Source organism: Salarias fasciatus, chromosome 16 (assembly GCF_902148845.1).
Source record: "Salarias fasciatus chromosome 16, fSalaFa1.1, whole genome shotgun sequence".
Taxonomy (NCBI): domain Eukaryota; kingdom Metazoa; phylum Chordata; class Actinopteri; order Blenniiformes; family Blenniidae; genus Salarias; species Salarias fasciatus.
Window position 1 is genome coordinate 22508015 of NC_043760.1, and position 12862 is coordinate 22520876.

Here is a 12862-nt window from a genome sequence, read left to right on the forward strand (position 1 = left end):
TGAAATCCTGCAGGGTCCTCTCCACTCCAAAAGTGCTGTTTCTACCTCTGAATGTTTCAGTTCCACTGTGCAACAGAACGTGTGGAAGCTGTTTCCACATTCATGTCCTGAAGGGGAGAAGGTTACACTCATGGTCCAACTGACTAAAATTCGATTTTGTTGCAAAACATATAAAGTTTTGGTTTGTTGTATACCAAACTACATATAACTTGCAATGGCACAAAGCATATTTAAGAAGTTAGATTTTCTCAGAAATGTGCTTGTCTCAGAAGGTGCTTGTTTTTAGACTGTGGGAGGAAATCCACACATGGGAAGAACACGCAAACTCCACACAGAAAGGCATGCATCAGGTGCATCCATTTTCATCCCAGTGATTCTCGACTGTTTTGCAAGCCTCTGTCACCTCAGGATAGCAAGCCAAACTCACATTCCAATGCATTATCCTCAACTGCTCTTAAAGATTATAAACAGATGTGCTACGTTTATTTTTATCAGTCGTTTTTATCTACTATAGAAATTCCAGCTGGTGGGGTGCGGGGGCCAATCCCAGCTGACCAAAGACAGGATATAACCTGATGGACAGATCAACGGTCCATCACAACACAAACACGAGAGACAGACAATGGCCCGCACACTCACGTTCACAGGGATGGGAAAAATTACTGTCATCAAACATCCTTATGTTGTTACAGGCAAAGGGAGAAAATGCAAACTCCATCTGGAAAAGACAAGAATCAGGGGATATTCTCACTATACATATACAACATAACCGTTTCAAGGAACCTTTAAAGAGAAAACCCTAATAATTCCACTTGAGTAAACAAACTGTAAAACAAAATAAGATTATAGCTCACAGTGAACGAAGCCCCACTGCCTAAAATATGATTCTATTGCACTTCTCGTCTGTTTCACTGCACATCATTTTATCCAGTGAAACTCAAATATTCAAGAACAGTAACACCATCTTTCAGAGTGGAGAGAACCCTGCAGGATTTTATTGTTTAACAAGAATTTTATAACCATAATAAAATGGTCATTTTTTTAAAATAAAAGAGATCATCATAGATTTTATTTTACAGTGATTTTAGTGCCGTCATTTTTTTATACAGTTATATCGAAAAACCACCCCGCCATTCATTCATTCAGTCAGCCAGTCATTCATTCATTCAGTGGACATAATCTCTGAGAATTTAGAGCAATCTGAAAAACAGCAGCAGCGGCAGCAGCATCCAGTGACCAGAGCCTAATCCAGGTCTCACGGCACTGGTGCTCTCTCCGCCTCTCTGTCTCTCTCACCCTTTCTACTCTCTTTGCTACCACAGCCCATATGCTTACGGCCGCGAAGCACAGCGGCGGGGCTCGCTCGCTGCTCGTATAAACCATTACAGCTCTGTCTCTGGGAATAATCCACCACCGCAAAGCACAGAGTGCTATTGCTGCTTTCGCTGCCGTGCCTTACCCCCATACACCACCGCGCACATTCTGCACCATCTGCCCCCAACCAGGGGGAAAAAAAAAAAAGAAAAAAAAATGGCCACCCTGCACTTTTGGCTTAGTGAGAGACTTCACAATATCATTTAATCCACCAGAGGTCAGCTCTTTGTCCCTTAGGCCCTATTAAAATGCATCCTTTGTATCCAGCTTTCACAAAGGTTTCTCTATATTTCCTGAAATATCTGAATATCTAAATCAAAGCAGCACAAATAATTTCCTCCTGCTAATATCTGCACAAACAGTGCCTGCATTGTTCTGTATCACCTATTTTCATTTGTTTGCAGGGTCAGAAACGCTGCAGCATCTGTCCCCAGCGTTACTACTGCTGGGCCCCGTGTGAACGCAGCTGCAGTCTCCAGGCACAAGCACCATATGCTTCCACCCACAAACAGCCTACAAAGTCATCTGACAGTAAATCGCCGCCTGCGTGGCCTGCTTTACCGTTTGCCTTTGTCCGGCCTGTGACCGCTGATTCATCACTAAGCTGGGCTTCTTCTGTAGGTCACTCATCCACTTTTGTTTATCAAGAACGGCCCTGGAAGGAGAATTAGTCCCGTAATAAACAACACGGATAAAGCCCGCTGAGGACTGTGGTATTTATGAATCACACAATACTTGGAAACATCATGTGCGAAAAGGAGATATATAGGAATAATACATTTAAGTTAAAGGTAATTTCCCTGAAATTGCTTAGCCAAATAACAAGGAATGATCATACAGACAAGAAGTGGCATCAGCATTAGTCATGACTGGGAAATAATTGGAATGCATGCACAGTAACCTCTGGTAACATTAAGGCCTTTCATTTTTTGCTAATAGTGGGAGTTTCCCACTGAGGTCATGAGCATCAGCAGCGTGTCTTTCTATTTTTTTTTTTGTGCCAGTGGAAATGGCTTTCCAAGGCCTGGGAAGAGAAAACATTATAACAGATCATTTATTCAGGGGCAGCCTAATGCCAGATGGCAAACAAAGGCCAGCATCACTGAACTTTTTCTCCCCACAAAGAAACAATTTACCTTTATGAATAATTAAAACGATGCCAATTAAAATCTGACGGAGGCTGGAAAACACCATTGTGGATCACTGGGCTGACCTTCTGATCTGACTGCAGATTAATCACATAATGGGAGATAAACAGTTGTTCGTCTCCTGCTACAGCAAACAGTGCCGTATCACTTTCAATGAGCAACTCGTGAAAGCCACAGAAATGTAATTTTCTCAACCGGAAAGCTGAATTGTGAGCGTTCTATTACAGGATGCATTAGAGCCATGGCTACTAAAATGATGGAAGTAACTCTATTACAATTATTGAACCACTGTCCATGCATGTATTTTTTCGCAGTAGAAAACCACATGTTGGAAACTGCTGGTACAGCTGGTACTCAATTTGATATCTGACTAAAATTTGATTAAAAGAACATTCCTTATCCCATTACCTGTGAAAGCAATAATTTCATGCCTTTTCTAAATAGTTTTTGTAAAGAAAGTGGGGACAGTGTGGCTTGCTAGCTGCTAATTGGTCATCTTCATCTTCGACTACAAAGTCTGAGTTTGTTTGCAGAATCTATTTGCTGCCGTCACACGCGGAGATTATCGGCGCCTCTTCTGACAGCTGATAATGATGAATCATATCCTGTCTGACAAATGACAAATAATGTTGGCGTCTCAATTACACGGGACCTTTTCACTTTGTGTCTGGCTCTGAGCGGAATAAAGAGAGCATCTCCCATTCAAAATGTAAAAACTCTGTTGTTTATTTATTTTTTTAATGTCCTTTATCGCATTATATACCTAAAACAGGCTGTGACAGGCTCCCCAGAGTATCTCCTGGAGAACTTGTAAAACACATGTCATCAAAATGTGGAAAAGCTGGAGCTGCTGCTGCTGCTGTCCTCCTGCCAAGTTTTAGGAGCAGCAGTTCATTACCACTGTTGTCAAACTGCTGGCAGGGCTCAATGGAGTGATTGCCTCATTTCAGCTATCCCCCCTGCGATCATAGGTTTCCATGGAAACTGGTGTGCCCCAGTAAATGTGCCACTGCCCTGCTCCCCCCCTGGCAGCGGAGGCTACTTTTAATGCAATTGTTCTATTGTGGTGTTTTTTTTCCAAATGCAATTTGAAAAGAAATAATATGACTGAAGAATGCCAGTCGGTTCACCACAAAACAACCGTTTTAATTATATTCAAGCAAAAAAAAAAAAAAAAAAAAATGTCTAATGCAGACCATACAGAGCTTTAGAACTATACATGATAAAAAAGTATCACCCTTAACTTCACTGCACTTCACAAAAACCTAATCTTTTCATGCGCTGTTTGGTATGACACACAAACAACTCTTACTGTGAGTAGTGAGAATATCCAGCTCCTCCATATAAAGAATTTTCAAGAACAAGTAACATCATACAGACAAAATACATTTTAGAAATGCTAAATATGGTATGATACATTTATTTCATGTTACATCCATACGATTATGAATTAACAAACTTGCCGTAAACCTGGGAGAAACGGCACGCAAAAACAACAAGAGCTCTTGTTTACTTCTTTCCTCAAAGGTGAAAGTTTATTTTTAACCTAATATCAGCAGCCTAAGCAATTTTTAATTGATAATCCCTCATGAGACACCAAGCTTCTTTCAGATCTTCACCATCATCCAGTGTATTATGAGTGGCGCAAATGCAATTATCTTGAAGAGCTAAAAATAGAGGCTGCATTTTGAATTCTGATGTCCAAAGACTAAAGCACTCTGGGATGCCAGGGAGGGAAAAGCAAGTACGTGACGCATCACGCCAGCATTAACTATTTTAAGAAATTCCTGCGCAATCAGTGAACATAATATGAATGTAAAACAAGTAGCTCTTGTTCAACTACTGGTTTGTGGGTGCGTGTGTGTTTCCATATAAAAAAAAGCATGCAAAATTTCGTAAGTAAATCTGGAAACACATTTTATAATGAATTTTGGACAATAACTCTGCAACTTGGAAACATTTATAGTCAGAATACTTCTTACCTATTGTTCCTGTAGAGTTCACTTTAGGCTGGCAACTACAAATCTGGACATGACAAATGCAACATTAAACATTCACGATTGCTACACGCTTCCCAGTCTAAATGATGTTTGTATTGAGTCATGAACGTTACAGTTACAGGCTGGAGCTCCTGTGGTCACCAATCAAAACTAATTGGAGTTGGAGGAGACATTTTCCATCCACAGAAATTGCCAGATGTATCAGCGAATAAGCAAGTTTAATTATAATTATCTCTAAACTGAGCAGATCTACAGTGAGGCTGACTGGAAATCAAAAAGCTGCAAACCCTCATTATTGTGGGAATATATTTCAATGGCCATTAAAAAGCACCAGAAAAAGACACCACAGGAGTCTGCAGCAAACTGTTAAGGTACTGCCTTTAATGCTTCAGACTTGGAAAATGAAAAATGATTAACTGTTTAAAAAACATGATTTACAGTTAAATTGTCAGATTTGTTTGAGGTCTTCAGTTTTCCCTAATTTCCAGTTTTTTAAAACAGCTATGACTTTGAAGTGAGATTTAGGTGAACGTGAAGAGTATCACTGTCCCCTGGAGAAAGTGATGTTACAAAAGTCACAAATACTCAGCATAAGGAGTGTAGAACTGTTTCTTCTATGCATTTATGTCTCTGTGCTGACACCATGTGGTTAGCACAGCAAGTCACACACACGCTGCATATTATTTGGTTTTCTCATGATGTCCTGCTTAGGCAGCAACACATGACACAAACATGTGAGCTGTAAATATTATCTACATCAATCTTAAAGTATCAAGCAGAAATGTCACAGCCAGATATACATTACATCGCATTTACTCTAACTTCTGATGTTTAAATTCACTCAGATTCTTGGATCCAAAAATAACAATAATATATTATTATATTAGCATAAAGTGACTATTATTGTCCTCTGACTCCCTTGCCTCAGGTAATTCACTCATTAAACACACCACTGGTGGAGGCTACCAATCACCGGGCACAACTTCAGGTTTAGTGTTTTGCCTCAGAAACACTTCAACAATAGACAGGGTGAGATGAAGGACAAGACCTGCCCACCTTGGAGTCCAATGACATTGAAGTGGAAAGCAAATCAGTTCCAGGTACTCCACCCTCCTTACATCCACCATGGAAGCTCCATCTGTCATACTACTGAGTATTATGTAATATTTCTCTATTTCACTTAATCCATAGATTCATAGACGCACATGTAACTCCTCAATGTCTGATCTGATCTCTCATTTACAAGCTATGCTTTGGTTGTACAGTTGTACAGTTGTACAGATGGAAAATTAATTTGAGCAAACATAGTTTGGGGTAGGGGCAGTGACGGTGGGTCCAGAATGCAGATCGGTATGTTCACTCTCATGTTTCTATGCCAGAATGTGCATACGGTATTCTTTCTGTGCATGCATTGGTTTGCCTCTCACAGCCCCAAAAAAATGTGTGAGAGTTTGCCTCTGAGGAGTTTGGCCTGTGATGGACTGACTTCACACGCAGGATGAGAGCCTTCAGCAGAATAAAGATACAATCTATCCTCTCATCCTATAACCTGCATCCACATCATGAACCTACATTTATGTTACAAGAATAAGGTAGCTGCTGGATACTGACCGAAAAGTTTATTTTATTTATCTCAATTGAAAACACACACGAAATTAATTAATTTCACTTATGACAACAACTTAGAAGTCTCAGAAATAAATGAGGAGTTTCCTGAAAATAAAAAAGTAACTACTGGTTACTTGAAAAAAAGTAGGCCGAGTGTGTTGCTTTTAATTATCTCTCTCAAATAGGATCTCATAATAATGTGCGCATATGAAGTGTTATGAAGTGTTGCAGCTGAGCTGGCTGCTCTGTGTGGGTCAGTCTAATGCTGAATTCTCTCATTAAATCCGGCTAAAGGTACACGGGTTAGTTAGTGTAAGAGGCTTTTTGATCTGGATATTGTAGAAAGAAACAGGTATAACGAATGGCAGCGAGAAGAAGGAACAGCAGAAACTCCAGCATGCAGACAACAGGCCCTGTGAAGTAAGCTAATGAGTGACCAAAGCTGCTAACACAGAACAGACACTGAGACAGCACAGTGTTAACGCCATATGTTGAAATAATCTGAAAATAGATGTTATTTAAGTAGCACTGATATTTATGGCTCAAAAACTGTCTTTTGAAGCAGGTATGACACGTTTAAAACCCTTTAGCTGGTTCAGAGAGGTTAGCATAGCACTGGTCGCTGTGAGCTTCTTCACTTATTTCTAATTCTTTGGTTTTCTATCATTGGTAATGACATTTGATTTGTGTTTAAACAAAAAACAAAATGTTGTAGTACATACATATAATATTTAATGTCTGTTGCTGAAAGCTATTTTTAAATATACCAAAGTAATGAATGTTTTAATACCACCCTTTGACTGACTGGTGGAGGTCTGACCACGTTCATGACCACATAATGCAGAAAACCCAAAGTTTTCACCTACCTTTTCCTGTAAAACAGTCACGTGCTGAGAAACTAGAGGGGATTATTTTATTCTGAATAATGTGGTCTTAGATATACCAAGTACACCAGGAAAACAGAAGAGGGCAGTGTGGATCAAGATATAACTAATACATCAAAGACTGTGACTGCTGTGCATTTTCTGTCTTTATTTGAACATTTGTCATTTATGGTGTTGATCTTCATATTGTTATAGCTGTCATTAATTGTTAGAATTTGTGAACAGAGTCATACCTGACCATAGCGCTACAATAACAGTTTTATTACATTGAATCACACACATTTGTCTGTGATTTTTTGTTTTCCTCTAGCTTTTAGGTTTCAGTTCAGGTGACTGGATGAAATAGTTGATCTTGGCATTATTGAAATAATGTAACCATTTCACTTGACTTGCATTTAACTTAAACCCCATGAGTAAGAAATAATCTAAAATGCTACAGCAATCATCATTTGTTTATTTTTCCAACTGTTGCATGAAACAGTACCAACTTAAATATTCTTGTTATTCAATAAATGAAAAATATACATTCACATTCAAAAATTGTTCTGAAGTGTCTGACCGCTGGCCTTGCTGCTTGGGTGCATTTAACCGCAGAAATACAGCATCAATACATACAGAAGAGCCACGTGTGACCACACAGGCCAGTGGCTCCTCCACCATAAGGAAAACGATTGTCTCTGGGAGTTCAAAAAATGTACAATTCATACATCAAGTTTCTCCGTTTATAAAATACTCAGGAACCACTCTGTAGTTAGAATCCACATGACCAGGTGTATTTCAAAAAACAGCACTCTTTCCTCACTTGGCACGTCTATCATGGAGTTTAGTACATTTTACCTTTTGATTGAGCAAATATTAACCAAATCTAAGGCCCTTTCACACGTTTTTGTTTTTTAGAATAGCTTTTGGAAAAATGGAACCAAAAAAGAGGAGTCTGATAAACTTCTTGGCAGTCGAGTGCCAAAACAATTACAGCACAGTAGACAACAGTCGTGAGCTCTGAATGTGTGTTGTGTGAAAGCAGGTGAGAAGTAGATCGCGGTTCGGAGCACAATGACCTTGATTGGGTGATCTTTATACTCAGTGTGGATGACGGCTTGAGCATGCAGACACATATTGTAAAGCAGCTTGAAGCTTATAGATATTGTGTGGGATAGCTTTAGAGTGATGCAGTCCCAATGATCTGACAGGAAGGACCGAACCCGTGGCACTGCGTGTGCTGGATTACTACTCTGGGAATTAACAAAGGGAGGCTCTAAGCCTGTCTAGGCTTGCCAGAGGCAGGGTGAGAACTGCAGGCACAGAACCACAGACACAACTTGACAGATAGATAGATAGATAGATAGATAAATAGATGGATAGATTCACAACTACAAGCGTGTTGGGGACAGATGAAAACGAGGGAATATTGTCTCAGTGTCGTGCTAATCCCTCCTAGCTGGGTTGCCTCTCAGTGAGAAATCTGTGTTCGGCAGCAGAGAGAGTCTATTTTGAAGGCTCTCAAATGAAAAAAGGTGGAAGGTGTTAAAAGTCATTCTTAGTGTGGCACTGATGATAGAAAAGTTGTTCTTGTGAGGGAGGAAAATGTGCCATAGCCTATGTAACATTCATATCATTTGAATTATGAATCAGAGTAAGGAGAACTCTATGTTCTAAGACGATGAATATTTAAAGGATTGAGTATACAGATCATCATATTGACAAGGAAGAATACTAATGTCCTCTTCTCAGAGTCTGATTAGAGGTTAAGCAGAATGCAAACTGCATATTTATTTTTATTCTTGCATATTTTTTGTACCTTTTGATTGGGCTCTTCTAAAGTTGATAACTTCTTTGTGCAAAAGTCCAGCTTTCAAAAAAAAAAACAACATAGAAACCAAAAAAATAATGAAAATATGGCAAGGTGAGGAATGCAAATGAGGATAATTGGAGCCATTATTTTTTTGCATGTTCAATGAAATTAAAGTCTGTATTTCAACTTTCTTTGTGGAGAAACACTACCTGATAATGCGTCTTCCATTTCCAAGGCCCCTTGCTCCAGCGGTTGACATACATAGGCTGCCCGCTGTCCCCACTGACACAGACATTGTCCACAATCTATTAAACTGAATGTTGTATTTAACTCGTTTGGAGCCAGGGCAGAGTTACATGCTTTTGTATCATTCAAACTCCTCTCTCTGGTGGAATGTGCTTATTTCAGGGAGAGACAGGCAGAGAGAAAAAGTGGGAGTTAGAGCCCATGCAGGTGAGAGTGTCTAACAGTGAGGAAATCAATATGATGTAAATTATTAAGAGCTCAGGAATGCGTCTGACCCCTACTGTCTTGCAGCAGGCTGGGCTCTGAAGGCTGGCAGGTGGACGCGAGCTTGGACTCTCCCTCTAACACTCATTAGTGGCTGGAAGCCGGGGCTCCTTGTGAGTGGGAAGGCAGGGATCACAGCGGGGAAGTGATGGCCCAGGCCTCTCACATCCCGCTCAGCCTTCGCTCTGGCTTTGCCAGCCTCTCCCTGGAAGCTCATTAGTAAGTGCACTGATGCATAAGAGCTAGTCATTAGCTGGGCTTTTTTTCCGTCTTCATCTCTCCTTCCCCCGACACCATGTCTGATCTGAAGACCGGTGGCAGTGCTGGTTTAAAAGACAAGAGAAGTCCACATTACCGCAGGTGCTTTAGACATATGGATATGAGACAGTCGTAACCATCTGACTTTTTTTTTTTTTTTTTTTTTAATAGAGGGTGTTCGATGGGGGCAGTGGGGGTGTCAATTTGGAGTTTTTCGAATGGAGTCCATCCACAGCCCTTCAAACCAAAGAGTAAACATTAGCACTTGACCAAGCTTTGGCTGAGGCGTCCCCTTTCTCTCCTCTATGGTTGGTTTTGATCTGGGGTATTGCTTTTGCTGCTGGCCAGATCCCCTCAGCACCTGATGGTTTGCCCAGGCTCTGAGTAAATAAGATCTGGGGGCCAGGCCTCTTCGGGGCTGATGGGTAAATAAGGTCTCTGGTGTGTGTAGCGTGCCTGGCAGCAGGGTGAGCACTGGTGTGGAGGCCCTCCAGAGACACGCCATCCCCCTTTTCTATATCTGGCTGTTTAATTCTCTCATCCTCTCTCTCTTTAACTTACTCCTCCTCCCTCCCCACCAGTGCACACACACACACACACACAACACACACACACACACCACCGCACCTCCTTCTCGGAAGGAAGTACTGATTAATGTTAGCCAGTAATACTCATGCACATTTAAGCTTCCAAGCACTTGCAACAGGATCTATGGAATTAACATAAACACTTGTTCAGGCTGATTGGGCAAATAAAAAGGGGAAAAAAAACACTCCAGGCTTCTGAGCACAGCTCTGTTTTGTCAATACAGTACTGGAGGATATTCACGTTTTTTCATAGGTTGCTGTATTGCTATTAGAATTTAAAGATCCTGTAATTAAAAGTCTTTGAACATCACGTAGGATCAAGCTCTTGTCTCCGAGGGACAGTCTGGCATTTAGTAAGTCTTTAAATGTCAGAAAGATAAACGATTATGATAGCACCTGTAATAATGTAATTACTTTTTCAATGGTAATCTTCCAAGCCCACAAACAAATGGATTTCATATACTACCGAAAGATTAAACAATTTAACACCTGATGTCTCTGTGATTTATTAAAAACAAAAAAAAATCACAGCCATAGGGGACCTGCAAAATATTACAGTCTCTCCTTATTGTTCAACCTATGTGTGTTTTCTTGCTTTCACCTCGGTAAAACCTCGTTGTTGTTGGTGTTAGTCGACAGACCTTCTGTGTCCTGCTCTCCCCTCTAAACCTATATTGTTCAGCTGTCAATACGTTACAGGGCAGTAGTTAAGTTTACATGCTATAGTGTCATTCAGCCACTGTAACGAGGGACTCGCTTTTGTGAAAGTTTACTGAGTCAAATCTCACCGGCTTAATGTGATCTGGCACCGGCCATGCTGGATCCCCTTATGCCAATTAATCCAGGTTGTAACTCATAGACTCCTGCTGACCAATTCACATCCATTGTTGATAGTTTTTGGCTGCAGGAGCCTCAAAAACTCCTTGTTAGAGCCAAAAAACCGCAAGAAACCCACCACCTCTTTCAGCCCCATCATATTGTCTGTTGATTGCCGGCAATTAGTAAAGCCAGGCAGGCTGAGAAATGACAAGATGGGGCATGGCTATTGCAATGCATGGGCGTTGTTGGCTCACACGCCAGCTGAAAGCCTCAACAATGTTTGTTAACCCCGGGGGTCACGACTGATTCACTCGCTCAGACAGAAAACAAGATTTATGTAGCACAAATCAATACACATTCAGACTTTTACCATTGTGCAGCACCAATCCAGGCACTCCGCTCTATCAGTCTAACATGACACTAATGTGTTTTTATTCCTGTTTAACCCAGCCAGTGATGAATCTGTTGGCAGGCCAAGAAGGAGACAGTGAGAAGCAGGCTGCCCTTGATTAGTTGGGGGAACACACGGCTACATGCAGAGGCTGATGCAGTGGCATGTCACGGAGGCAATGACCTATCAGTCTCAGAGCTTCCTGCTGGGAATTGTTTATCCACTGTTAATTCATTGTTAGAGAAATCATCAGTTTACATCTCAGGGCCTGACAGTGTAGCAAATGGACTAATGACGGTGTATTTGGGAGCTGATCACGGCCAGTGCTGACTTAAGTAAATTAGAATAAATTCAGCGGAGTGTTTGCTCGCCAACCTAAGTGATCCTCTTTATTGTCTATGCCACTGGCTCTGATTTCATTAACATTGCTTGTCAAGCAAACACAAAAGGACACACACCTGGCAGAAGACTTGCAGCAAACAAACTCTCGAGTAAATTATTGTACATTAGGAATCCTCCTCTTGTAAGCTGGCAGTGCAATAATGTAAATGTGTTTAATGTCTTCCCAGCTTACCATGTTAAAGGGGGGGAAATTGGAAAGTGACATGAGTGACGGGAGGTATTCTCTGAGCATTGACCAGCAGGCACAATAGAGGAGTTGAGTCTGGTGCCAAGTTCTATTTCAGGGGCTGCATTCCAATTGATTAGGAGGCTTGTGAAACAAACGCTGGTGACAGAAACAAGACTACGGCCCTGGCAACTGTTGGGCAGTGTGCCAGGTGTTACAGTCTTCCCTTGCAGCATCTCTCTCACTCGCTCCCTCCTCTCTCTCTCTCACACACACACACACACACACACACACTCACATTAGTGACACATTAACAACACCCACAATATGACCACTGGGATAACTTAGCCGCATTATCTCTTTGCATGTCATTACGCATTCAGGCGGCTTTTGCTCGTTTCCTTGAATTCCAGATAGTTCTCTATGTGAGTCCGGGCCTCTTGAAATATGCTACATATAATTCAAAGATTTTTTTTTTTTTTTCAAATTTGTAAAATATTTCCAGAATTGCATTAAGCTTGGTCCTTGACAATGAGCACCGAATCACGCTTCAGTCAAGTATAGTTTTGAAGTACTTTGAGTACTTTTTCCTCTGAGCTTGAAACTATACAAATTTATGGATTTGGGTATGTGGCGTGGTGAAATTACGTGCAAGTGTGTTAATATGCGTGCGCGTGAGGGTAAGTGGGTGCATGTGTCCGTGCATACGTACGCCTGGTCTTAGCAGGAGCGCCCAGTAAAACCTCAGCTTGTCTTTATAAGTGAAGTTGATGATTGGATAAACAGTCTGAGTCTGGATTATTGTACTGGAAAATGAAAGCATATGCACAATTTGCATTTTAATGAGCAAGTGAGCATTATAAAACAAATTGTCCTGGCAACAGTGACTCTTACAATAAAGCTGAAGTTTAATATGGCAGTGA